Here is a 23854-nt window from a genome sequence, read left to right as displayed (position 1 = left end):
TGGTCACTATTTGCTGTCACACAGGATTGTGGTGTTGGTACCATTTGATTGGGTGTTACATATTTGTATCCATGTTCCTTTGAAGGGTCAGTATGTCTGACGTCCCGAGTGTCTATTTCTCATTCTTTTTAATGGTAGATATTCATACACTGAAGCTTTAAGGCTTATTTTTCTTTTAGTTTCTAATTTTTAAATTATGATCTTTCCCTTGTTGAATGGGGCTCTTTCTTTTTAAAATAAATACTACAAGGGTCCCCTGTCTTATGAAATGAGCAGCTTAGGTCTCTAATACTCTGGTCCTTGTATATGAATTACTTAAGAGTGTGTATCTGTATATCCTTTGATGCTGAATGCTTTATTTTAATGACTAGCAAAAATTTTGAGATTGTAAAATTGAAAATTTTTCTTCTGAGGTGTAATAAGCATATTGAAACGTTCATTTTCTAGGCCTGGCGAGGTGGCTCAAGCCTGTAATCCCAGCACTTTGGGAGGCTGAGACGGGCGGATCACAAGGTCAGGAGATCGAGACCATCCTGGCTAACACGGCGAAACCCCGTCTCTACTAAAAAATACAAAAAACTAGCCGGGCGAGTTGGCGGGCGCCTGTAGTCCCAGCTACTTGGGAGGCTGAGGCAGGAGAATGGCGTAAACCCAGGAGGCGGAGCTTGCAGTGAGCTGAGATCTGGTCACTGCGCTCCAGTCCAGGCGACAGAGCGAGACTCCGCCTCAAAAAAAAAAAAAAAAAGAAGAAGAAACGTTCATTTTCTAAATGAGAGATGATATGTATAAAATTTTAAAAATGGACTTTGAAGATTGTGAAAATAGAATTTTCTTATTGCTAATTATAGACATGATGTTATCCCATTTGGTAGTTGGGAAAAAATGTCTAACAATAAGATTGTATAATCATTACATTTGCATGGAATTTGAACTTTTTTATAGTGATTTTTATCTAGTTTACACCAGTTAGATGTGGCACCACCAACTTTTAAACACCTCAAATAACTCTCATCTTCGTACTTAATTATGCAATGGTACAAGTGTTTTAAACAGAAATGTGAGATGCTCTTTAGTAATGCTTTGAAAAGTGCATGAGTCTAATACTGACATTTCCTTTAATTTTTTTTTATTTATTTGCTCTATCAAATATAATGTGCAGGAATTTTTTCTTATTGAACTGCAGAGATAAATTTTTAGAAAACTGTATACCTTAATACTGATGGTATAAAAGTCTTCTTGCTTTCCCTAGTGGCATAAAGTACACTTCAAATATTTACCTTTCTATTCTTCAGTGGTACAATCATGGCTCACTGCTTCCTGGAAGTCATGGGCTCCAGCAGTCCTCCTGCCTCAACCTCCTCACTAGGTGGGACCATAGACACACGCCACCATGCCTGGCTAATTTCTTTGACTTTTCTCTAGAGACAGGGTTCACCTGTGTTTCCCAGGCTGGTCTCAGACTTCTAGACTCAAGTGAACCTGAACCTCCCGCCTTGACCTCTCAAATTGTTGAGATTACACGTGTCAGTCACCACATCTGGCCTAAATTTCTTATGTGCCATGGTACTGCAAAACGTCATAATTAGGGGCAGCTGGAAGGAAGGTGTAGGAGGACACTGTAGTGCCTTTTCAATATTTCTGTATATCTAAAATAATTTAAACAGAAAACATTTATTTTAAAACATGAAGGGGGTTATCCTTCCATAAGGGCAGAGTACAAAGGCAGGCTCACGGTGTTGTTGGAATTCAGAATGCTGGTGGCAGGACTGGGGGTGCTGGGAGGGGCTGGACATGGTTGACTTTGTGATCTGGGGGCTGGTGTGTTCCATCTGTGAATGTCTTTCAAGCTGCACACTTTCTTAATAAATTTTCATAAGTTTAACAAAAAATAAAATGAGGATGTGAAGCTGGCTTGGGTTGTTAAGTCTCGGGAAGTTATCCAGCCATCAGCCCTGCCCCAGATGCTTCTAGAAGCCTGGAGGGAACTGAGAACTTTCCAAGTAGAGGAGCAGGGGCAAGGCCCTGCGGTGGGAGCGCACTGCTGCTCGTCCCTAGCTGTGAAGGGGGTGTCCTATGGAATCAGTGCTGGGTGCAGTGCAGGGCTGGAAGTCCATGTCCACATTGTGGCTCAGTGCAGTGAAAGCCACTCTCACCCCCTCCGCAGGGTGTTCCGCCTGCCAGAAGGTGGCCAGCTGGTCTTCCTGGGATACGGTGCCATTGTGGAAATTAGGTGCAAGTCTCTTGTCCACAGATGGGGTGCCCTGTTGCAGTGGGATGTCTCCCAACCTCCCTCAGTCCTGATGGGCCTGGGCAGGGTCTGGTGTCAGGGTTCCCATGGGCTTCCAGAGCTGGCCCTGTCCCACAGTCCTGAAGCTGTCCAGGACACATTCAGAAGGGACACGCACGCAGCAGCTCTGTTCGAAATCATAATGGGGGAACCAAGGGCCCCCTACATCCAGGTCCGTTGGGACCTGGGGCATCAAGTTCCACTCCAGGAATCTCCAGGAACCCTGAGTTCTTCCCTGAGCCGGGGCTGGGCTGGGCTCACCCTCAGTGCCCACAGGGTAGATGTCTTCCTGGACAGCCCCACCAGGACAGGATGTGGAAGAACGAGGTGCCCATGGTGGGGAAACTAACCAGATGGGCCACTGGAACCGGGCTGGTGGGCCTGGAGGGGCCTGCCTGTCCCCCTTGCAGAGGGTCGTCCTGCCACTTGAAGCCAGCACAGGCCTAGGTGCCGAGGACCCTTGCTCGGGTTTGGCTGAAAGGAAAACAGTCGTGGTCAGCGTCTCCACTGAGCCCATGCAGGCCTTTCCCGGCCAGGCCCCACCTGCCTGGGTCTCTGGAGTCCTCAGGGTCTCTGTGTGGCCCCGTGGTCTGACACTGAGGACATGCCTGGAGTCTGCTGATCCCAGGGGAGAGGTGTGTGCCACCTGGCATGGGGAAGCTGTTGGGGGATGGCAGGTGGCTCCTGGGACTGCCCCCAGGGTTCGGACTGGCTGGGGGCTTCCTACCACACACCCTCGTCCCAGGGCTATTGGGCCAGGGATTCAGCCCCCAGTGAGAACTCAGGTGGGAGGGGACTTGGATGTCACCCAGCCCTTTGCCACCTCACATGGGGACCCATCTCCACAGTGGGTGATTGGACCCGGACATGGGTCACCCTCTGCCCTCCTGGGTTGCCCAGTCCATGCCAGGAGTGACCGTTCCCACATCTGCCTGAATTCTTGGCTCTGGCTCTCGCCCGGGGTCCTGCTTGTGCCCTCTCCCTGAATGCTCTGGGAGTGAGGGACACCTGATTCCCTTGTCTCCCTGGCTCAAGGCTGGTTGTCCTGGCAACCTGGGAGGAGCGTGCAGCAGTGAGGGGCCTCTGCTGCTCTCTGAGGCTGTGGGTGCTTGCAGCGAGGGGCAGGGTTTCCCACAAATGGGTCTGGCTCCTTTAGTGCCCTTGAGGGTCCTGTGATGGGGAGACAGAGACACTGTGGAATGTGGGAGGGGGCTTGTTGGAGGGTCATGCCCACATCGCCCTCCTGTGTGCACAACACATCCAGTACACACGCACTGAGCGCCTGCCCTGAGGACCGGTGGGCCTCCTGTACTTTCTTAGAGTCCAGGAGGAAGAGGAGGAGGAAAATGTGAAGAGGAAGGCCCAGGTAGTAGGGTGGCAGGTCTCGGGCACTCTCCCACTATTGACTGCCCCAGAGGGTGACATGGGAGGGGACATGGCACTGGAGCCCACCTGGGGGTGGCAGGTCCCCTTGCTTCCTTGTTAGTTTCTTCATAGAGGCCCTAAGATGCTTGAGCACAGTGTCATCATCCAACTCCCAGGTATGGAAGAACTGGTTCTGAAACCGTGCCCACAGGCCAGACCTGGACGTCTTCTTGAGGCACTCTAGGGACAGGGTGGACATCAGGCCAGGAGAGTTCCCTGGGAGGGGGCACAGCTGATACCCCATGGCCACTTCAGTCTCCCACTGGGTGGTGCCAGAACGTTTTGTAGCCACCCCACGGGTCCAGATGTGCACAGGAGCCTGTGGCTGGGGGATGACCTGGGCAAGGAAGTGCTCAGGGCCCTCCTGACTTTCATCTAGGCCATGTGGGGTACGGGTTCGCTGTCACTGTGCCTTGCCCAGCCCACCTGGCCAGACCTCCCTCTAGGACACAACAGAGAATCATGAGGACAGTGTGAGGAAGCTGCCCTTGGGTAAGTTGGGGTCTGACCCCAGGGCTCCCCAGGCCCCACTGGGCACATGTAGACTTACTCCTCTGAACGTTAAAGACAATGCTTGTCATCGGCATCAACACCTGTTCTCCTTCCAGCAAATACACATCCCACAGGTGCAGGGTGAGCCCAAGAGAGATCTGTGGGGATAGCAGGTGTGGGAGACTGTAGCCCTTCCAGGCTGGGGCTGGTGGCTCGAGCTGAGCCCTCTGGGGCTTCAGTCCCCAGAGTCAGTGATCTTCCCCACGAGGGCTTCCTGAGCCCTCCAGGATGCTGAGTCAGACAAGGTCTTGCAGCTCCTCATGGGGGGCACTCATTGGAGGGGGTGTGGCTCCTGGAGAGTGGAGCTTGCCCAGGGCTTGAGGCTTCCCTGATCCCTCCCAAGTTGGGTCCTGGCCCAGTCTGCCTGTAAGCGGGGCCTGAGTCCCAGTTATTGCCCTGGGATGACCCCTTCTGGGCAGAGGGTTTTGTTTGGGTGTCCTGTGGGGACCCCTCTGTGGGCGGAGCCTCCTGTGGGCTGTGGGTGAGCCAGACCCCCGGGCTGGGGAAGCAGGGCACTGCAGGGCGAAGAGGGTCCCTGAGCCAGGGTCTCCCTATGCCTTCTTACCCCGTCATTCAACATCTGGAGAAGCCAGCCTAATGAGGAACCCTGTGCGCAAAGACCTTCCTTGTCCTGACGGGAGGAACAGAGGTGCTCAGGGCCCCCTAGGCTGCCCTAAAAACCTCCCTCTTCCAGGGCCTCTGAAGACCCTTCCCCTAGTGCAGAACACTGGGCGGTGTCCAGGGCTCCCCACAACACCGTCCCCTTCCCACACTCCCGATGGGCACACTGCCCTTTGCTCTGCTCTGCGGGAGCTGGGCCCCCATCCCAGTGCCTGTGTCATATAGACCAACTCCCAGCCCATGGAGAACCCGACATCCCAGGTCAGGCAGTGGCTGGGACTCAGCCAGTCACCAGCCCCACAGGATGCAGGACCTCTGGAGAAGAGCCCAAGCTTGCTCACCAGACACCATAAACTCACCAGATGCCACATGGTCTTGGGTTGTGACATGGGTACCACATGCTCCTGATGGTCTTGGAGCCCCTGGACTGTCCCGCCATTTGGGCTGTGGAATCCTGAGAAGCCCCCAGCCCATCAAGAAATAGAGCCTTTCCCCAAGATGTGGAGCCATCAGCTGGAAGAGCTGGGCAGCTGGAGAGGCCCCCAAACCGCAAGGCCTTTCACCCTCCCATCTGATGACCTCACCATGCAGCCTTTGCCTTGGGGACATGGGGCAGGAACATCCCCTGGAGCCTGGCTGGAGGTTTCTCTGGAGGCCTCCTGGACCAGGGTGCAAAAAGGGCAAGCCTGACTTGAGGCTACCACATGGCGGCCAGAACAGGGTGGGTGCTGGGATTCCTGGTCGTCTCCTGGAAGTGGGGTCAGGCCAGGGGACACGGGATGGGTAGATGCTGCCACCTGGGCTTGGTCGGCCCATTCGTGGGCACCAAGGGCAGCAGGAGCCCGGGCAGCTGGAGGGCAGGAGAACTCTCAGGGAGGGGAGAGTCAGCTGTACAGAATCAGAGCCAGCGGGCGTGGCAGCAGGACACAGAGGGTGGCCACGGGGAGGATGAGATGCCCTCTGCTGATGGGGATGAAAGGCGTCTGACTTGGGCTTTGGGGGTCAGCTGCGGACTCCTGTGGGACCCTCAGCAGAGACACCCTGAAGACTCCCAAGGAGCTGGCTACACAAGGAAGGTGCCTTGGCTGAAAGCCGAGATCACCTGGCCAGGGTGGTGGTCCCTGGGTCTGGCTGCATGAGGTCCCATGGGCAGCTGTCCACCTACCCTGCAGGGAGTGCTTCTCACTGGCCAGCAGCTGCGCCAGTGCCCAGAATGCATCCTCTTCAGGCAGATAAAGGAGGAACAAGGCCGCAATGGGGCTCAGGTCCCTGCAGTAGCCCACCTCCTGCAAGAGCCAGAGTCACCATGGAAGGACATCACCTGGGAGGACTGAGGTCACCTGGGAGGACTCATGTCATTGGAGAGGGGAGAGGTGACTGGAGAGGCTTCCTCTGAAGAAGAGGCTTCCTCAGGGTGCAAATTCATTTCATGACAAGAGCCATGTCCATCAGGCACTTCAGCACCTTGTCCAAAATGTCTCCTGATGGCACCGTCCTGCGTGTGACCCTGCCAAGCTCCTGGGCTTTAGGGCAGCCCCAGGAGGAGGGCATCATTTTTTGTTCTGAGAAGTGGTGATCAGACCCAGGTGACACCAGGAGTGCAGGCCCCAACTCCTTTGTGTCTCAGCTTGACCCCTTGAGGCCACCCCCTTGCTTGGAGGTTTATGCCAGCAGTGAGCTGGAGTCCTACATCCTATATCTTGGTGGGTTGCAAACACTAACTTTAAAAGAAGCGATGGCACCCCACCAGACACCCACTCCTGTGAACAGGGAAATACTGCCCGGGAACGTCACTGCCGGGAATACTCACCGGGTTATACTCCGAATATGCCAGGAGGATGTAGAATAGTTCCCGCTGCCTAGGAGACAGAGAAAGGAGGCTTTTGTTTGTTTTGTGCAGATGCCGTTGGTTTCACTTTGTCCACAAAGCCTAACAACAAATCCCATTTCAGGTTCAGATGATTCACCAGATAAGCAGTGAGCTTTTCAGGGCCTTTGAGGAAATATTTCAGTAAAATCCACATCTGTGACATGCAGATAGCCCAGTCATACAGTGATTTGCCTGATCCTTTTCACTCTAAATGATTTTCTTTATTTTTTTCAGTTTGCACACATGCCAGTTCAGTCTTTGGATGTACAGTTCCTCCACGGTTCGAAACCAATGGGCAGAGTCTCCCGGCCACCGCTTCAGCCCCTCCTGGAGTGACTCTTTCATCTTCCAAGTCTCCAGGGTGGCCCTTATGCACCCGGCCTCTCCCCGATCTGTCAGCCCCTGGCCACCCAGACTGCTTCTCAGTCCCTATGATTTGGTCTTTTCCAGAATGGCCCAGGAATGGGAATCCTACGTGGTAGCTTATTGTGTCTGGCTTCTTTCCCTCAGCAAAATGCATCTAGGATCAACCCACGTTCATCCGGGCATCACTGGCTCGTTCCCTTTTCTCACTGGGTCTTCCATTTGGAGGGAAGACCAGCCTTGCTCTCCCCATTCCCATGTTGAAGGCCATCCCCGAAGTCTCCGTGTATGAGTGACAATGAATTAAGCAGTGAGCATCTTATGTGGATGTCAGTTTTCAAATCAGTGGGTTCAATATCTGAGACACTTTGGGGACACGTGGTTGAAGTCCATTGAGCTTTGTGAGCCACTGCCCAACTGGCTATCAGTGTGGCTGTGCCATGTCACGTTCCCAGCAGACAAGGATGACAGTTTCCAGGACCCCTAATTGCCCCAGCATTTGGTGATGTCAGTGTTACCTCGGGAGGCTCAAGGGCTCTCTGTCCTGCCACCCTCCCGTGAGTCCTACCATGGGTCCCCGTGGGTCAGGGAGAGCACTTTTCACCATTGTGCATGATTTTGTTTGCTGCCTTCTGTTCCTGAGGATCCCCCTGTGTTCTGGCCCCATGTGTTCCAGTCTGGCCCAGGGCTTGGAACCAGGGAGGTGCTTGTTTCATGGTACCGGCTGCTCCCTGGGCCAGGAGAGCTCTTGGTAGCTCTGTCATCCCTCTTAGGTGACCCTGGCTTCTGCTCCGGGGAAGCCCCCATCCCTTTCGTTCACTCCATGTCTGCTAGGACCCTGTGGCTCCCGTAGGCTTACTTGGCTCCGTATCGATCCCTGAAGAAGATGTGAGTCCTTAGTGTCCCGCTCACGTCCAGGTCGATCTGGTGGATGTGTTCAGATGACCTCTTGCCCTTCTCCTTCATGACCTGTAGGGCAGGGCCAAGAGGAGGAAGCAGCCTCAGAACAGGTGGAAGACTCCCTGCCCCAAATGGCAGTCAGCCCACACTCAGCACTCCGGGAAGGAGGGAAGCAGGAAGGTTTCCTTCTGCACAAAGCTGCTTTTTGGCTTGTTACTGAAGCCAGGGAGGGTCACCAGAGCCGAGTTTGTCTGTGGTGACTATGTCACTGTCCGTGCCCAGGATGTGCATCTGACCATCCCACCCACCCCCCAGGCCTGGGCTTGATGCTCCCTCCAGCTGGAGACCTGGGCCCCTGACACGGCCTGTCCTGTTTGTTGTGCTCTGGCTGAGCGTACCTTGTATGTTCTGGGGTTTTTCGACTTGACTTCCTGTATGTTCAGGAGGACTGACCACACTTGGCCCCGGATGTTCATGGGAATGCCCTTATATACTCGATCTATCAGCTGTGGGCGGGCAGAAAACAATCTGGTGTCACAGGCCACAGGACGACCCCAATGAGGACCAGAGCCCAAGGATTCTGGAAATGGTTGGTTTTGGCCCCGTGAGTCCTCGTTAGAGGTGACATTAAGCTGGGACAGGGTCTCCCTTCCCAGGATTGAAAGAGTGGATGGACACTCAGAGTCGGGACTCTGATCTGAACCTTTTCCTTCCTTTGGGTCACCAGGGCATCCCTAGCCTTGAGCTCCGGGTGGTCCCAGACCTAGATTCAGATTCCCTCCCAGCAAGGTGATGCTTGCACAAATAGGCAGGCAAACCACCGACCAGGCCTGCAGTCCTCTGGGCGAGGACAGTGTGCCACCCGCCCTCTGAGAGGCTGATGGTGCCAGGCCACAGCCATGGGTGCCTGTCCCATGTCTCTGCAGAAAGTGGTTCCGGGGGCCTCTCCCTCCACACATTACCTTTTTGCTGTTCTTGTATGTCTCCCATTGTCCCAGAATTTCTATCCACTTGTTCTTTCGTGTTATCTCCCACCACATTTGCTGTCAAATGAGGAATGTTGGCGTTAGTGGAGCTGCCAGGCTTCCCAGAGCTGCCCGTGGATGCTGGGTCTTCGGCTCTGAAGCCCTGGTGGACCCAGCTGGAGGGAGCCAGGGAAGGGCAGACCCTAAGGGTTGAGAGCCTTTGAACAAATGAGCACCAGTGGGCTGGCTTTGGGACCCCCGGACATGCTATCCTCAGGCCACAGACACACCAGTCTTAGGTCAGGTCCCAGCCTCTAGGTGGGGTCCTGACACAGGCGGCGGCCACCCTCAAGTCACAACTGTGGTTCTCACTTTGGAATTTTATCAAACTGCCCAAATTACAGCAACTTGGGATGAGATCCAGCAGGGACTGCTGCCCCTCCCGGTGATAGCATGTTGCCCTCACCCACCACCATCCCGGCCAGCTGCCTCCTCTGCCTCACCGACCACCCGCCCAGTCCCCACACCCCTTGACCAGCCCCCGCATGCATCAGGCTCTTACCTTCACCTCCCGAGCAGTGGCAGGAGGCAGCTCTGTCTCACTGTAAGGCAACCCAGGCAGAACTGAGGACCTGCACAGGGCCTGGAGCCACCCCAGACTGAGAGGAGACCCCCAGAAAGGACAGGCTCCGTCCCCGTCCAGCTCAGGGCTCAGCCCAGGAGAAGGCACAGGGAAGGGAGGACAAGGGCCTTCCTGTGGGGTTGACTCCCAGGAGGGGCAGGACCTGGGAGAAGAAGGAGTGCGGGGCCAGCCTGGCCGGGGTTACTGGGGCCCCTGGCGTGGGGGGTGGTCAGGTTGCATAATGGGGCTGCCTGTCCTGGACTGGAGGTGTTGCTTTCTGCTGGAGCGGAGAAAGGTCAGGCCTGAGATGGGATGGGGGCTGCCCAGGGTGGGCGACTGGGCCCTGACAGGAGTACCTCAGGGAGTGACTGCATCACCCCTCCAGGGTCAAGGCAGCCTGCCCTGAGACTTGCCCAGTGTACTCCTGGTGCACCAGGGGCCCATCCTACTTGACAGCCCCAAGGGCCTTGCAGGTTCTGACCTCCCAGCATCCACCTGCTTCTCCCTGCACCTGACCCACACACCCTGCATTTCAGAAGTGGCACGGCTCATCAGCTCCCACTCTGCTTCCCCCAGGATCCTCTGTCTCTCCATCCTATAATCCCTAAGGGATGGTCTCCTGGCTGGGCTCCTCTTACCTGGCCCCAGATCCCTTCCCAGCACCAGACCCAGGGTCTTTAGCCACAAGCCCTGCTACCTCCCTGGCCTTAACATGAGATGCCCAGAACGGGGCCTTGCCCATCTTCTCCCCCATTCCCCTAGGGCCACAGGCCCCACTGTCTCCATGCCTTTCCATCTTCCCGATGGGGGCAGTGAGGGCTGTAGCTCTAGGGAAATGAGGGAGGACAGGGGCAGGTGGTCCCTCAGAGACCTGCTGGACAACAGCCCTGAGGCTGGGCCAGGCGTCCCTTTACCCTGTGGCTACAACACTTGGATCTCACTGGGGTTGTCTCCAAGTAGAGGGGGCCAGACCCTCAGGCTGCCCTGCTCCTCTTGTGCTAACTTGTGGACAGAACTGCTGAGAGTCCAGGGGCCTGACCTAGCTCAGTCTCCATTCCCACTCCCTAGATGGGCCCCGCACCTCTGGCCTAACAGCAACCTCAGGCTGGACCTGCAGGGGAGCCAGGGAGGAGTTCTGACCCTGGAAAGGAGGTTGGCCCGACCCGGTGAGACAGTCCTGCCTCAGAAAGGCCTTTCTAAAAGCAAACCCATCCCTGAGCTGAGACAGGTGCTTTAGGGGTGAGGGGAGCACAGAGGACTCACTGCACAATCCTGAAGCGATCAATGCTGCTGTAGATTCCAACAGGCCCAGGCCCCATGTCCTCTGGCAGCCCAGCTCGGTGTCCCTGTAACCCAGAGGGAGCCTTGGTGAGGGGTCCAAGGTAAAGAGTGCAAGGGCCTGGGGGTAGTGGCCACCCATCCCCGCCCTGTGATCCTAGGGAGTCCAGGACCATTTGACCAGGGCACACTGGAAGAGGCCTCCCTCCAAGGAGCAGACCGACCTGTACCTTCTCATACTTCATAATGATATTCTCTCGCTCCTGTGCCCGCAAACTATCTGCATCCTCTGCGATTCCCATCCTGTGAGATAAAATCATCTAAAAGTTACATTGTACCTGAGAGCTTCAGAGAAAACCTGAACCGCTCCCACTGGGCTCCCAGATGCTTGCTGGCTGCGTAACCCCCCATTCCACCACCACCCCCAGGTAAAAAGGAGCCAGACCCAGTGGCCCACACCTGCATGAGTCTCTGGAGTCTCAAGCCCCAAGCAGGGGTGGGCATCATCCCAAGGACTTGAGGACAGTGCGACCTGGACAGAGAGTCCCGTCATCCCAAAATGCCATGAAATGGGGACACACCTGCCCCAGCAGGTTGAATAGTGTCCACCTGCCAGGAGCAAAGGGTCCATGGTGGGCTATTCCAGGGATGTGGAGGGAGACTGGGGTCAGCGACCAGAGGTCTCTGTACAATCGGCCTCCTGAGATGCTCAGGGACCACAGAGATGCCCAGTTTCCTACAGGGATCAAGATCTCTCCTGACTGCTCTGTTCTTCTCCGCTCATCACTTTGGCTCCCGTGACCCTTCAGTCTGAACAGTGAAGCCACTTTAGGAATAATGCCAGCTGAGCAGGAGGGTGTTCGGTTTGGGGATGAAAATGATATATTGTGCTCGTGGAAACCCTCACTCAGGGAGGGACTGTGGACTCCACCATTCTGAGCTGTCCTCACAGGAGGGGCCTTCATTCTCCTGGGTCACCTTGGAAGGACCGTGGGTCCTTGATCCTGGAGAACACCTGGATGGACCGTCCCTCCTGGGAACACTCGGGGCAAAAGGAGGGCGAGGCCTCAAGAGGACCAGATAGAGCAAGAAATACTTGGAGAGAACCCCAGTGCCTGGACCACTTTGAAGAGAAGGGAAGATAGTCTCCCCCAGCCAGCCCTCCAGGGCTCCTTCATTTTCCACAGCTGCCCAAAGGCAGAAGGTTCCCCAGGACAAGGTACCATGTGTGTTCAGTGGGGCCCACAGCCACCATCAGGACCCAGCTTAGGGCACAGAGGTGTTCTGAGGACCCTCCTATCCCCCCCACCCACAGTGGATCCATCCCAGTGGCTCTGCCAGGACCAGGCTCTGCCCCATCGGGATGGGAAAACTGGGAAGACTTGGGATCTAGGGCAGGGAGGTCCCAGGGTTCAGGCCTGAATTCCAGCACAGCACACGGCAGGGCTGAGAGCAAAACCCAGGGTCCTGTCTGGATTCCCAGGCCAGTCACCGCCTCTCTGACCCCAGACATCTCACCTGTCGAATGGGTACACTAGGGAACGGCACTCACTCTGTGAAGCCACCATGAGGATGAAAGAGCCAATCGTCTACACAGGCAGTGTAGACAGGTGCCCGGTGGGTGCTCAGGGATGACCCTCCTCGGTAGCTGCCCAGAGGCCAACACCACCCACACCATAGCCACTGTCCCCAAGTGAGCCTGGAGGGAAGAGAGCAGGTCACACTCACCTGATTCTGATGAATCAGCTGGCCTGCGTTATGCCTCTCAGGTAGAAAACCTTCGAGTCCACAAAACTGTTCCCAGATACCACTGTGCATGTGTAACTGCTGTAGAACACAGAGGCAGGCCGGAGAGCGGATTGGTGCTAAGCACCAGTGACATTCTGAGGTCATGGCACGCATCACATTGGGGACTTGCCCGGGTCAGCAGGGCCCAGAGTCAGGGTCCTCCGCTGCCTGAGGTGGCCACACGCCTGCCTGCAATGTGTTTGCACACGTGCGTGGACACGTGTATGTGGGTAAACACGTCTGTGCACGTGTGTGTGGCTTCTCTGTCCAGGCCTGGCTGTCCCACTCATGTATGCACCCTATTTCCTCATTACTGTCACCCCTGAGGCCCAGGGCCAGCATCAGAGCATACATGGGTGTTCCCTAACTTCAACCCTCCCCGCCCAGGGTGGTCTGGGATACACTTAGGTGTGGAGGAAAGTGACTGCTGCTGTTGAATTTCAGAGCACAAATGCTAATACTATTACTTAATGGTCTTTTTAGTGTCTCTAATGGTATCTCTTTTTTCATTTCTGATATTTTAACTGGGTATTTCTCTCCATGACCCTTGGATATTCTAGCTAGAGGATCCTGTGGGGAAAATGCTGGGCACACAGTAGGGGGTGACACTTCTAGACATGTTATCTAAAATCTGGTTCATCTGTCCTTCCACCCAGGGCCTAGGGGATGCCAAATTCCAGGCTCCAGAAAGAGCTTGGGATAAAATGAACCTTCAAGGGGTGGGCTTTGACCTGGGCTAAGTCTGCCTGTGCCTTCCAAATGGAGTCTCAAGTCCTGAGACAGGGTGTCCAGAGGCCCCAATGCAGGGCCCCCCGATCGACACCTGTTCCCCTGTACTCATTAGCAACCTCTCCCACCCTACTCTCTAAGCACACTTGGCCCTCATATCTGGGAGCTCTGTATCTGTGGATTCAGCAATAGCAGATGGAAAATATTCAGAAAATAAACTGGATGGTTATGTCCCTACTGAACATGTGCAGACTTTGTTCTTTTTATCATTCCCTAAATAATACAGTATCACAACTATTTATATAGCATCTGCACTGTATTACATATCATGAATAATCTAGTAATGGTCTAATGTCTACGGGAGGATGTGCATAGCTTATATGTAAATACTAGGCCATGTTATGTCAGAGACTTGAGCATCCATGGATATTGGCATCCCCGGGACCCTAGAACTAATCCTCCATGGATACCAAGGGATGACTGTATAAACTCACTCAGGAAGGCTTCTCATTGGAGGAAGGGCCCAGTTCAGGACAGACAGGGACATCATCCCTGGACTACTGTCCATTCCTCCAGCCATTCATCCGTTGGCACCACCCTCTAGGACTGTCCCAGTGACAGCCCTAGCAAGTGGAGGCATTAAAAAAGACTGGCTCACGTTGTCCAGCTTTGAGGTCTTGGAAGAAGTTGCACCAGTGTGAGAATAGGGGGTCAGTTTCCTCCATGGATACAAAGAGCATATCAGGCAGCCTCGGAGTGAGGAAAGGAGCCTGGCCTCTCCAGCAGCCACACGGGTCTGCAGTAGGATGGGGCTGGGGCTGGCCATGTGGATCATTTGGGCCTCATGAGGGCAAAAGAAAGTCCAGGGGCAGAGGAGGAGCATGGGGGCAGCTGGATGCCTAAGGAGAAGGCACCTCAGGGAAGGGGTATTAGTTTGTTTTCACACTGCGATAAAGAAATCCTTGAGACTGGGTAATTTATAAAGGAAAGAGGTTTGATGGACTCACAGTTCAGGGAACTTACAATCATGGCAGAAGTCAAAGGGGAAGCAGGCACCTTCTTCATAAGGCGGAAGGAGGGAGTGAGTGGAGAACGAGGAAGTGCCACACTTTGAAACCATCAGCTCTCCTGAGAACTCCCTCACTCTCAGGGGAGCAGCACTGGGGAAACTGTCCCCAAATCCAATTCCCTCCCACCAGGTTCCTCCCTTGACACAGGAGGATTACAATTCCAGATGAGTTTTGAGTCAGACACAGATCCAAACCTATCAGGTTCTCAGCCTGTCTTGCAGCTCCCCAGGGCTGAGGCTGAGTACAGATCTGCTGGCCCTGCTCTACAGCACACAGGGCTCTGCCTGTGCGCCCCCATCTGCTGCTTTCTGGAGGTGGTGGCTGCTTACTCAAGAGGAGGTTGGATCTGATCTCCTGCCCACCCCTCTCCAGGGCCTTCTGGATCCCTGGCCACGCCCTCCCAGGGTAAGGGCAGGAAACTGGGCTCCTTGCCCTTCTTGTTGCTTGGGTGACAATCCTGGGGTCTTTTGTAGGCCCCATCACTCTTCCTGCTTCTAAATGGAGAGTATTTTGGCAAATCTTCCTGGCAGGGTCCGGGGGCTCATCCCTGTTATTTGTTCTATCTTGATAAAGCCACGTGAAGACATCTGGGCAAGTAGATAGTAGAGTGGCTCCCAGGAAGGGTCGGGGGAGAGCGCTGGCCTTTGGGCTTGCCTGGACCAGGGTGGGATGGGGCAAGGTTACCAGGAAGCAGGGCTGTCAGGGCTAAAATCAGGAGGCGGGAATAATGCTGGTGGGTGGACGGGAGTGTGTGACTGACTTGGGGTGGGGCATGAGCCAAGGTTTGTCAGCACACAGAGGGGTGGCTGACTCATGGACTAGAGGCTGTGGAACCCAGTGGTTGCCCTTCGTTCCTGGATCCTGGGAGACCTCTGGAGCCTGGGTCTGGGGCAGCCTAGGGGTGGAGGTTGTGGGAGACAGGGGTAGGGGTGGGAGAGGAGGCCTTGCATGGCAGGGTGAAGGGTAGGAAACCAGCCAGGGGCCAGTTTGCATTGGCCGCTCCCATCCCCACCTCCAACCCCAAGCCCACCCCTACCCCCACCCTGCTGCAGAGACCGGCCTGGGCTGGTGTCCTCTGCTTTGGCCTCAGCAGATGGCACGATGGAAGCTGGCAGCCCTATGGGTGCACCACTTGAACCAGCTGTGACTTGCAGTTTCTGCTTCCTGGAGTGTGGGGCGCCCACCCAGGAGAGCACGGGCACACCCCACACCCCTCATTTTGAGGATGCTGGGAGGGACCAAGGGCCTGCAGCCCTGTGCTTGCACTGTGACAGGTAGCCTAGGAGTCCTGTGTCCGCCCATCCACATGGGGCCTCAGGAGCCTGAACAGTGGCATGCAGAGAGATGATGAGGAAGAGAAAAGTGGAAAAGAAGGAGAAAGAGAGATGGGGAGAAGGGAGTGAGAGAGAGAGAGAGGAAGAGAGATAGGGAGAGAGACAGAGGAGGTTGAGAGGAAAAGGAACGAGAGAGATAGGGAGAGAGACACAAAAGGCAAATAGAGAGACAGGGAGAGACAAGCATGAGTAGGAGGTCAGGTCACTCTTGATCTCAGTTCCCAGTGAAAACTGTAACTCGTCATCACCTCACTAACCATGCAATGAAGTCTTCTGCCTGCTGCTTACAGCCTGAGAACCCCTTCTCCGGGAGAGTAAAATCTTTGACCCTTGCCCTTTCTCACTGGAATTTGCTTGTGTCTTCTGACGAACTGCGATGTCTCACCTATCGCCTTCCTGGGCTCAAGGATCCATGTAAAGCCGACGCCTCTTTTGGGGAGGCTGTGCAGTGCCTTCATCTCACGAGGCTCCCCAGGAAGCTTGTGAAATTGGCTTGAGCCCTAAGCAGCCGAGCATGTGCCAGGCCTCTGCTTCTGTCTTTCAGTAAGAGGGAGAACCAAGAAAGACACTGAAGCATGGTCTACAGAGAAGGCACTTGTGCAAACACCAGGAGAATGAGGGGCCTGAGTTGTCTTCATTTCTCCTAAAAACACGCATTCCCTCCCTGGCCACCCTAGTGAGGGCATGAAGCACAGCGTATGTGTGTGTCTATGTCTGTGTGTGTGTGTGTGTGCATGCATGCAAGTATATGCATGTGTATGTGTGTGCGTGTGTGTGTATGCAGGTATGTACATGTGAATGTGCTTATGTATGTGCATCTGTGTGTGTGTGCATGTGTGTGTGCAGGTATGTACATTTGAATGTATTTATGTATGTGCATCTGTGTGCATGTGGGGGGGATCACGTGTGTGTGTGTTGCAGGGCTTTACGGTGGACAGGATGTGGGAGGACAGCTGCAGCTCCAAGCTGCAAGTCTTTCTAATAGAATGGTTAAGATTCCCTGGACCACAGAAAGAGTGTTTCATTTGCACCCATTTTTATTAGCATTTAAACCTGTATTTTTTGTAGCATGTAAAGCTTAAGTTGCTTAACTATTCTTAGAAACATTTACACCAGTGGTCCCCAAACTTTTTGGCACCAGAGATCAGTTTTCTTGAAGACAACTCTTCCACCGACCCGGGAGAAGGGGAAGGGATGATGTGGAGATGATTCAAGCCCATTACATTTATTGTGTGCTTTATTTCTATTATTACTTCACTGTAATATATTGTAATATATATGAAATAATTACACAACTCACAATAATATAGAATCAGTGGGAGCCCTGAGCTTGTTTTCCTGTAACTACATGGTCCCATCTGGGGGTAATGGGAGATAGTCACAGATCATCAGGCATTAGGTTTTCATAAGGAGCACGCAGTCTAGATCCCTGGCATGTGCAGTTCACAGTAGGGTTCATGTTCCTATGCGAATCCAATCCACTCATCTCACACGAGGCAGAGCTCATGGGGTAATGCGAGGGATGGGAAGCAGCTGTTTCTACAGATGAAGCTTTGCTCACTGGCTGACTGCTCACCTCCTGTTGTGTAGCCTGGTTCCTAATAGGCCAGGACCTCTGATTTACCCAGTAAGATACACACATTTTTTATATCAATTGAAATTATTCATCCTGCACCACCCAAAATTGTCTTGCACACCTACACCCACCCAAGGGTCCCGTAGTGCAATTTGGGAGCTGGAGACAGTAAGCCTGGAGCTCCGTTGCACACTCCATCTCTCCACCATCTGTGGGCTAACAGGCTGTGTTAGTTTCCTAGGGCTGTTTTACAGGACCACAGACTGGGCACCCTCAACAACAGAATCTTACTGTCTCACAGTCCTGGAGGCCATGAGTCCAAGATCAAGCAGGATGGGTCCCTCTGAGGTGGTGCAGGAAGCCTCTGTTCCAGACCTGTCTCTTGGCTTGTGGGTGGCCATCTTCTCCCTGTGACTCTTGGTTAAGGGTGACTCTGGTGAGGGCTCAGAAGACGAGAGCTGGATAGAATGTCCGTAGCCTATGGAGGGGTTCGTGCATGGTGTCTCATGCCTGGAATCTTAGCACTTTGGGAGGCTGAAACGGCAGGATTGCTTGAGGATGAGACTTCAAGACCAACCTGGCCAACATAGGGAGACCCAGTCTCTTAAAAAAATAAAAACATGGAAGGGAAAAATCATTCAGATGAAGTCTCAGATGGCAATGAAGAACATGTTATTGGAAACTGGAGGAAAGGTGACACTTGTCATAAAGTGACAAAGAACTTGGCTGCATTGTGCTCCTAGTGTTTTCTGGAAGGCACAACTTCCGAGTGATGAACCTGAAATTTGGCAGAAGAAATATCTAAGCAAAGTATTGAAGGAGCAGCATCATTCTCTTGAATGTTTCTGGGAAAATGAAAGAAAAGTGGAATGATTTAGAGACAGAACTTATAATCAAAAGGGAAGCAGAACCTAAAACTCTGGGAAATTTTTAGCCTTCTCAGCCTGTCCATATTGAACAGATAAGAAAGTGTGTTTGGGAGAGAACACGAGGGTGTGGGTCAGGAGGCCTGTATGGATCAGGGCTGTGCTCTTCACCAGGACAATGGAAGAGAGACCCCGAAGGCATTTTGTAGATCGCTCAGGCTGCACTCTCACCAGAGGACCATGGTGCCAGGGCACTGATGGCCTCCCAAAGTGCTGGGATTACAGGCATGAGCTACCACGCCCGGCCTATTTTTTGTTTTTTTAGACAGAGTCTTTCCCTATCACCCAGGCTGGAGTGCAGGTGCCCTATCTCAGCTCACTGCAGTCTCTGCCTTCCAGGTTCAAGCAGTTCTCATGCCTCAGCCCCCTGAGTAGCTGGGATTGCAGGGGCGTGCCATTGTATCTGGTTAATTTTTGTATTTTTAATAGAAATGGAGTTTCACCATGTTGGCTGGGCTGGTCTTGAATTCCTGGCCTCAAGGGATCCACCTACCTCGGCCTCCCAAAGTGCTGGATTATAGGTGTGGGCCACGGCACGTGGCCCAACTCTGCTGTTTGAGCAAAGCTCCCGTACCCTAGGTCATCACTGACGTCCCAGTTGCTGAATCCAGTTGTCTTTACTGAGTTCGTCCTTAATTTAACTTTCTTTTGCATTGAAGCTACTGACCACAGCATTTTGAAACTCTGTTCCTTTGATTGCTGTGATTCTACTTTACTTATTTTTCATCTTATCTCAGTCTGTGGCTTCTCAGACTTCCTCACGATGGTTTGCTTATTTTAAAAACTCAAAAATTTAAACCTCCTGAGTAGTTCAAAAATAATATACCTTTGACATTTTTTAAACTTTTCAAATAGTTGCAAGAATAGTTCAACACTAGTTGTTACCATTTTGCCATATTTTCTTTGTCTGTGTGTCCCTCCCTTTCTACTTGTTCCCACATATATGTGTATCTATGAATATTCACGTTTTTTAACTGTAATAAATTTTCTTCCTGTACAATTTGAGAGTTAAGTGCAGATTTCACAGCACTTCACCCCTAATTTCTTCTATATATCTCCTAACAATAAGGGAATTTTTTGTTTTTTGTTTTGTTTTGTTTTGTTTTTTGAGAAGGAGTCTCAGTCTGTCACCCAGGCTGGAGTGCAGTGGTGCAATTTTGGCTCACTGCAACCTCCATCTCCTGGGTTCAAGCAATTCTCCTGCCTCGGCCCCCCAAGTAGCTGGAATTACAGGTGCCTGCTACCATGCCTGCCTAATTTTTGTAATTGTAGTAGAGATGGGGTTTCGCCATGTTGGCCAGGCTGGTCTCAAACTCCTGACCTCAGGTGATCCACCCACCTTGGCCTCCCAAAGTGTTGGGATTACAGACGTGAGCCTCCATTCCCGGCCTCTTTTTCCTTTTGTAATTAACAAGAGATCATCATTAACAATGATCTATGGAATGATAGAAACATTGTGAATATTCTGTTCCATAATAATCTTTACTTAATGGTTTCATCTGGATTGCTTCTTGCCCAAATCAAATATTACTATAGTGATTATAAAATGGAGACTTTTCTATTTTTTCTGTATTTTTTCTATGTTGTCATTATTCTGTAAAGAATTTTTTATACTTTTTTTTTTTTTTTTTTTTTTTTGAGATGAAGTCTTGTTTGTCACCAGGCTGGAGTGCAGTGGTGTGATCACAGCTCACTGCAACTTCTGCCTCCAGGGTTCAAGCAATCCTCCTGTCTCAGCCTCCAGAATAGCTGGGACTACAGGCATGTGCCACGGCCCCCAGCTAATTTTTTGTATTTTTAGTAGAGACAAAGTTTCACCATGTTGGCCAGGATGGTCTCGATCTCTTGACCCGGCGATCCAGCCACCTCGGCCTCCCAAAGTGCTGGGATTACAGGCGTGAGCCACTGCACCTGGCCCTATACTCCCTTTTTAATTTTTTTTTTTTTTTGAGTTGGAGGTTCACTCACCCAGGCTGGAGTGTAATGATATGGTCTTGGCTCACTGCAACTTCTGCCTCCCAGGTTTAAGCAATTCTCCTGCCTCAACCTCCTGAGTAGCTGAAATTACAGGTGCGTGCTACCACACCCGGCTGATTTTTGTATTTTTAGTAGAGATGGGATTTCAGTATGTCGACCAGGCTGGCCTTGAACTCCTGACCTCATGATCTGCCCGCCTCAGCCTCCCAAAGTGCTGGGATTACGAGTGTGAGCCACTGCACCTTGCCCTTTTTTGTTTGTTTGTTTGTTTTGAGACAAAGTCTTCCTCTGCTGCCCAGGCTTGAGTGCAGTGGCATGATCATGGCTCATCACAGCATTGGACCCCAGGCTGCCTCAGTTCACTGCGACTTCTGCCTCCTGGGTTTCAGTGATTCTCGTGCTTCAGCATTGGGAGTAACTGGGAGGACAGATGTGCACCACCAAGCCTGGCTGATTCTTGTATTTTTAGTAGAGATGAGGTTTCACCATGTTGGGCAGGCTGGTCTCAAACTCCTGGCCAACATGGTGATCCACCTGCCTTGGCTTCCCAAAGTGCTTCGTATTGTTAGCCCTAATTCTAGCCCAATTCCATAGCATTCGTCTTCTTTATTTTTTGTTTTTAATTTTTGAGACGGAGTCTCCGTCTGTCCCCCAAGCTGGAGTGCAGTGGTGCGATCTCGGATCACTGCAGCCTCCACCTCCTGGGTTCAAGCAAGTCTCTGCCTCCGCCTCCTGAGGAGCTGGGATTACAGGTGCCTGCCACCATGTCCAGCTAATTTTTGTATTTTTAGTAGACACGGGGTTTCATCATCTTGGCCAGGCTGGTCTTGAACTCCTCACCTTGTGATCCACCCGCCTCAGCCTCCCAAAGTGCTGGGATTACAGGCGTGAGCCACTGCACTGGCCACATTCTTCTTTCAGTTCATATTTGGATCTCCTTTTTTTCTACAGTGAGAACTCTGGTAACAACATAAATGAATGCCCTCATTTGTTTAGTTGTACAGTATATGCATAATGAAAATTTTAATACCAATAGTATTTCCAGCTACAAACCTACTAAGTTTGATTTAATATTTCTTTGCAATTTCTTGTGTGCTTACACATAGGCCACTAAGGACGTGCAGTCTAAAATTACTTAAGCATCTTTTTCTCACCAGGCACAGTGGCTCACACCTGTAATCCCAGCACTTTGGGAGGCCAAGGCGGGTGGATCATGAGGTCAAGAGCGCAAAACCAGCCTAGCCAACATGGTGAAACCCCGTCTCTACTAAATATACAAAAATTAGCCAGGTGTGGTGGCGGGCACCTATAGTCCCAGCTACTTGGGAAGCTGAGGCAGGAGAATCACTTGAACCTGGGAGGCAGAGGTTGCAGTGAGCCAAGACCACGCCACTGCACTCTAGCCTGGGTGACAGAGTGAGACTTCATCTAAAAAAAAAAAAAAAAATCTTTTTCTCTTATGTATTTTTTCTCTTTCTCTTTCTGTGGTAAAGCTATTGGTGTAATAGTCAATTAAACTGATGTATTCCTAGTGTATTTAGTTGTACTTCCCACCCTTCATCCTTGTTGATTTTATTTTATTTTTGGAATATATTAAAGATTAATATGGTTCAAAAAGAAAAATCTACATTTTATAATTGCAGTAATATTTGATTTAGGAAAGAAAAAAGTGGATGATAGAATATTTTACTCAGAAGTCATACTCAAAAGTCTTCTTTCTTGTCCTTCCCTTAGATTATCATTAGCTTTTAGTTTATCTTAGTTGTCTTCATTTTTGCAGGTATAAGCAGATACATATTTTATATATGTATTATATATATATTTTCCCCTTTCTTGTACAAAAGATAGTGTAGTATCCATGCTGTTGTACTTTTAAATATTCTTTTGCATCTTTTTATAGAGATTTTTCTTATTTTTATAGCTTTGTTACATGTTGTGTAGATTCCATAGGTTTTCAGCCAATATCCTGTGTCTGAGTATTTAGGCTGTTTCCAGTGTTTCACTTTCACAGATAATGTTGCAACCAATAACCTGTGTATTTGCTTTCCACGTTACTTATGGAGATGTACCATTGGGGGAACTTCCTGGAACTGACACCTGGCATGTCTAAAACAGAGCATTGTTCTCCCAAAACGTTTTCACTTTCATTTGCCGATATTGAGTGGCACCATTATCTATCCTATTACTTATGCAGAAATAAAGGTATCATCATTTCCTCTCATATGTAGTTTGTCAGCAAATGCAAATTATGTATTCTTAGCCTTTCATTTTTTTCTACCTCCATTTTCTTATAGATCTTCTTAGTTGGTTTATTATACTAGTCTCCTAACTAGTCTCATTTCTTTCCTAATACTCCCTACTGCTACTAGATGTGTCTTTCGTAAAGCCAAAGGTTTGTTCATTTCACCCAGACCTTCCTCTGCCTAGCCTTTCCATTTCCTGGCCTCTACCTACTTCTCTAGCCTCATCTCTAACTGCTTCTAACCATACTGAACTACTTGCAGATTCCCCACACATATCCTATTCTATCAAGCCTCTTTTACACTGGAATGCCTCTTTTTTACCTTCTACATTTCTTTCTTTCTTTGTTTCTTTTCTTCTGTCTTTTTTTTCTTTTTTTTTTTTTTTTTTTTTTTTTTTACCATTTGTGTGGACAATGGAGTCACGCTTGTTACCAGACAGATCTTGAACTCCTGGGCTCAAGCGATCCTCCTGCCTCTGCCCACTTAAGTGCTGGGATTGCAGACATGAGCCACCGCATCCAGGCCACATTTCATTTTAATAAGTTTCAAGCAAGACTTTTTGCTAGGTTAGATGTAGTTCCCGTTTACCCTTACCATCCTGCGCTTACCTACATTGACTTGTCTTTTTTCCCTGAGACTTTGGGCTCCTGTGGACAGGGCATTCCTTCTATTCTGCTTTCTTGGCACAGCCTGGAGCATAGCAGACACTCAATAGTTTGTGAATATATGAATAAACTTGATCTGATTACAGATTTCTTTTTTAAAAAGTCTCTTTAGGTATTCATTTACATGTTCACTGCAAAAAATCTAAACTGCTCAGAGGCATATATGAAATGAACGTTTTCCATTACCCCATCTCACTTTCTAGTGGGAACTATGGTTAACAGTTCAATATTGGCAAGAAAAACACAAACTAGATTTTCCAGTTACTATAGAATAAAAGGATTCACTATTTTGTTCTTATAGATGATCCCTTTTCCTTTAGGCAATGATGGTAAGAAATGCCAAAGACAGAGCTCTCACAAAAGCAGAATGGAATATTCTGGAGGAAGTCAAGTGGATTTAATATACGCCTTTCAGACTGGTGGAAACCTCTGCCTCATCCTTGAGTATCTCAGTGGTCAGTACACAGAGTTTGGTGTAATTATTTGCATTTGCTCCAGAAACTGGGTCAAAATGTTATTTTTCAATGGAAAAATACTTTTTCCCATTATGAGCAAATGGTGCTTAAAATTAATGAGTACACTGAAGGACAAAATTCAGATGTGACCACATGTTTCTATTGGCAGATGAATATGGAGGAAACTAAAGATTTTTTCCCTCATCTG

At 51.0% G+C, this 23854-nt stretch overlaps 1 pseudogene; it reads right to left on the bottom strand.

Moving 5' to 3' along the window:
• Positions 1-1967: 1967 nt before the first annotated feature.
• LOC104682583 lies at positions 1968-11185 on the bottom strand (annotated as a pseudogene).
• Positions 11186-23854: the final 12669 nt, after the last annotated feature.

The sequence above is a fragment of the Rhinopithecus roxellana genome, chromosome 5 (genome assembly GCF_007565055.1).
Source record: "Rhinopithecus roxellana isolate Shanxi Qingling chromosome 5, ASM756505v1, whole genome shotgun sequence".
Lineage (NCBI taxonomy): Eukaryota > Metazoa > Chordata > Mammalia > Primates > Cercopithecidae > Rhinopithecus > Rhinopithecus roxellana.
The sequence above is the reverse complement of the archived record's forward strand: the minus strand, read 5'-3'. Positions and strand labels throughout refer to the sequence as shown.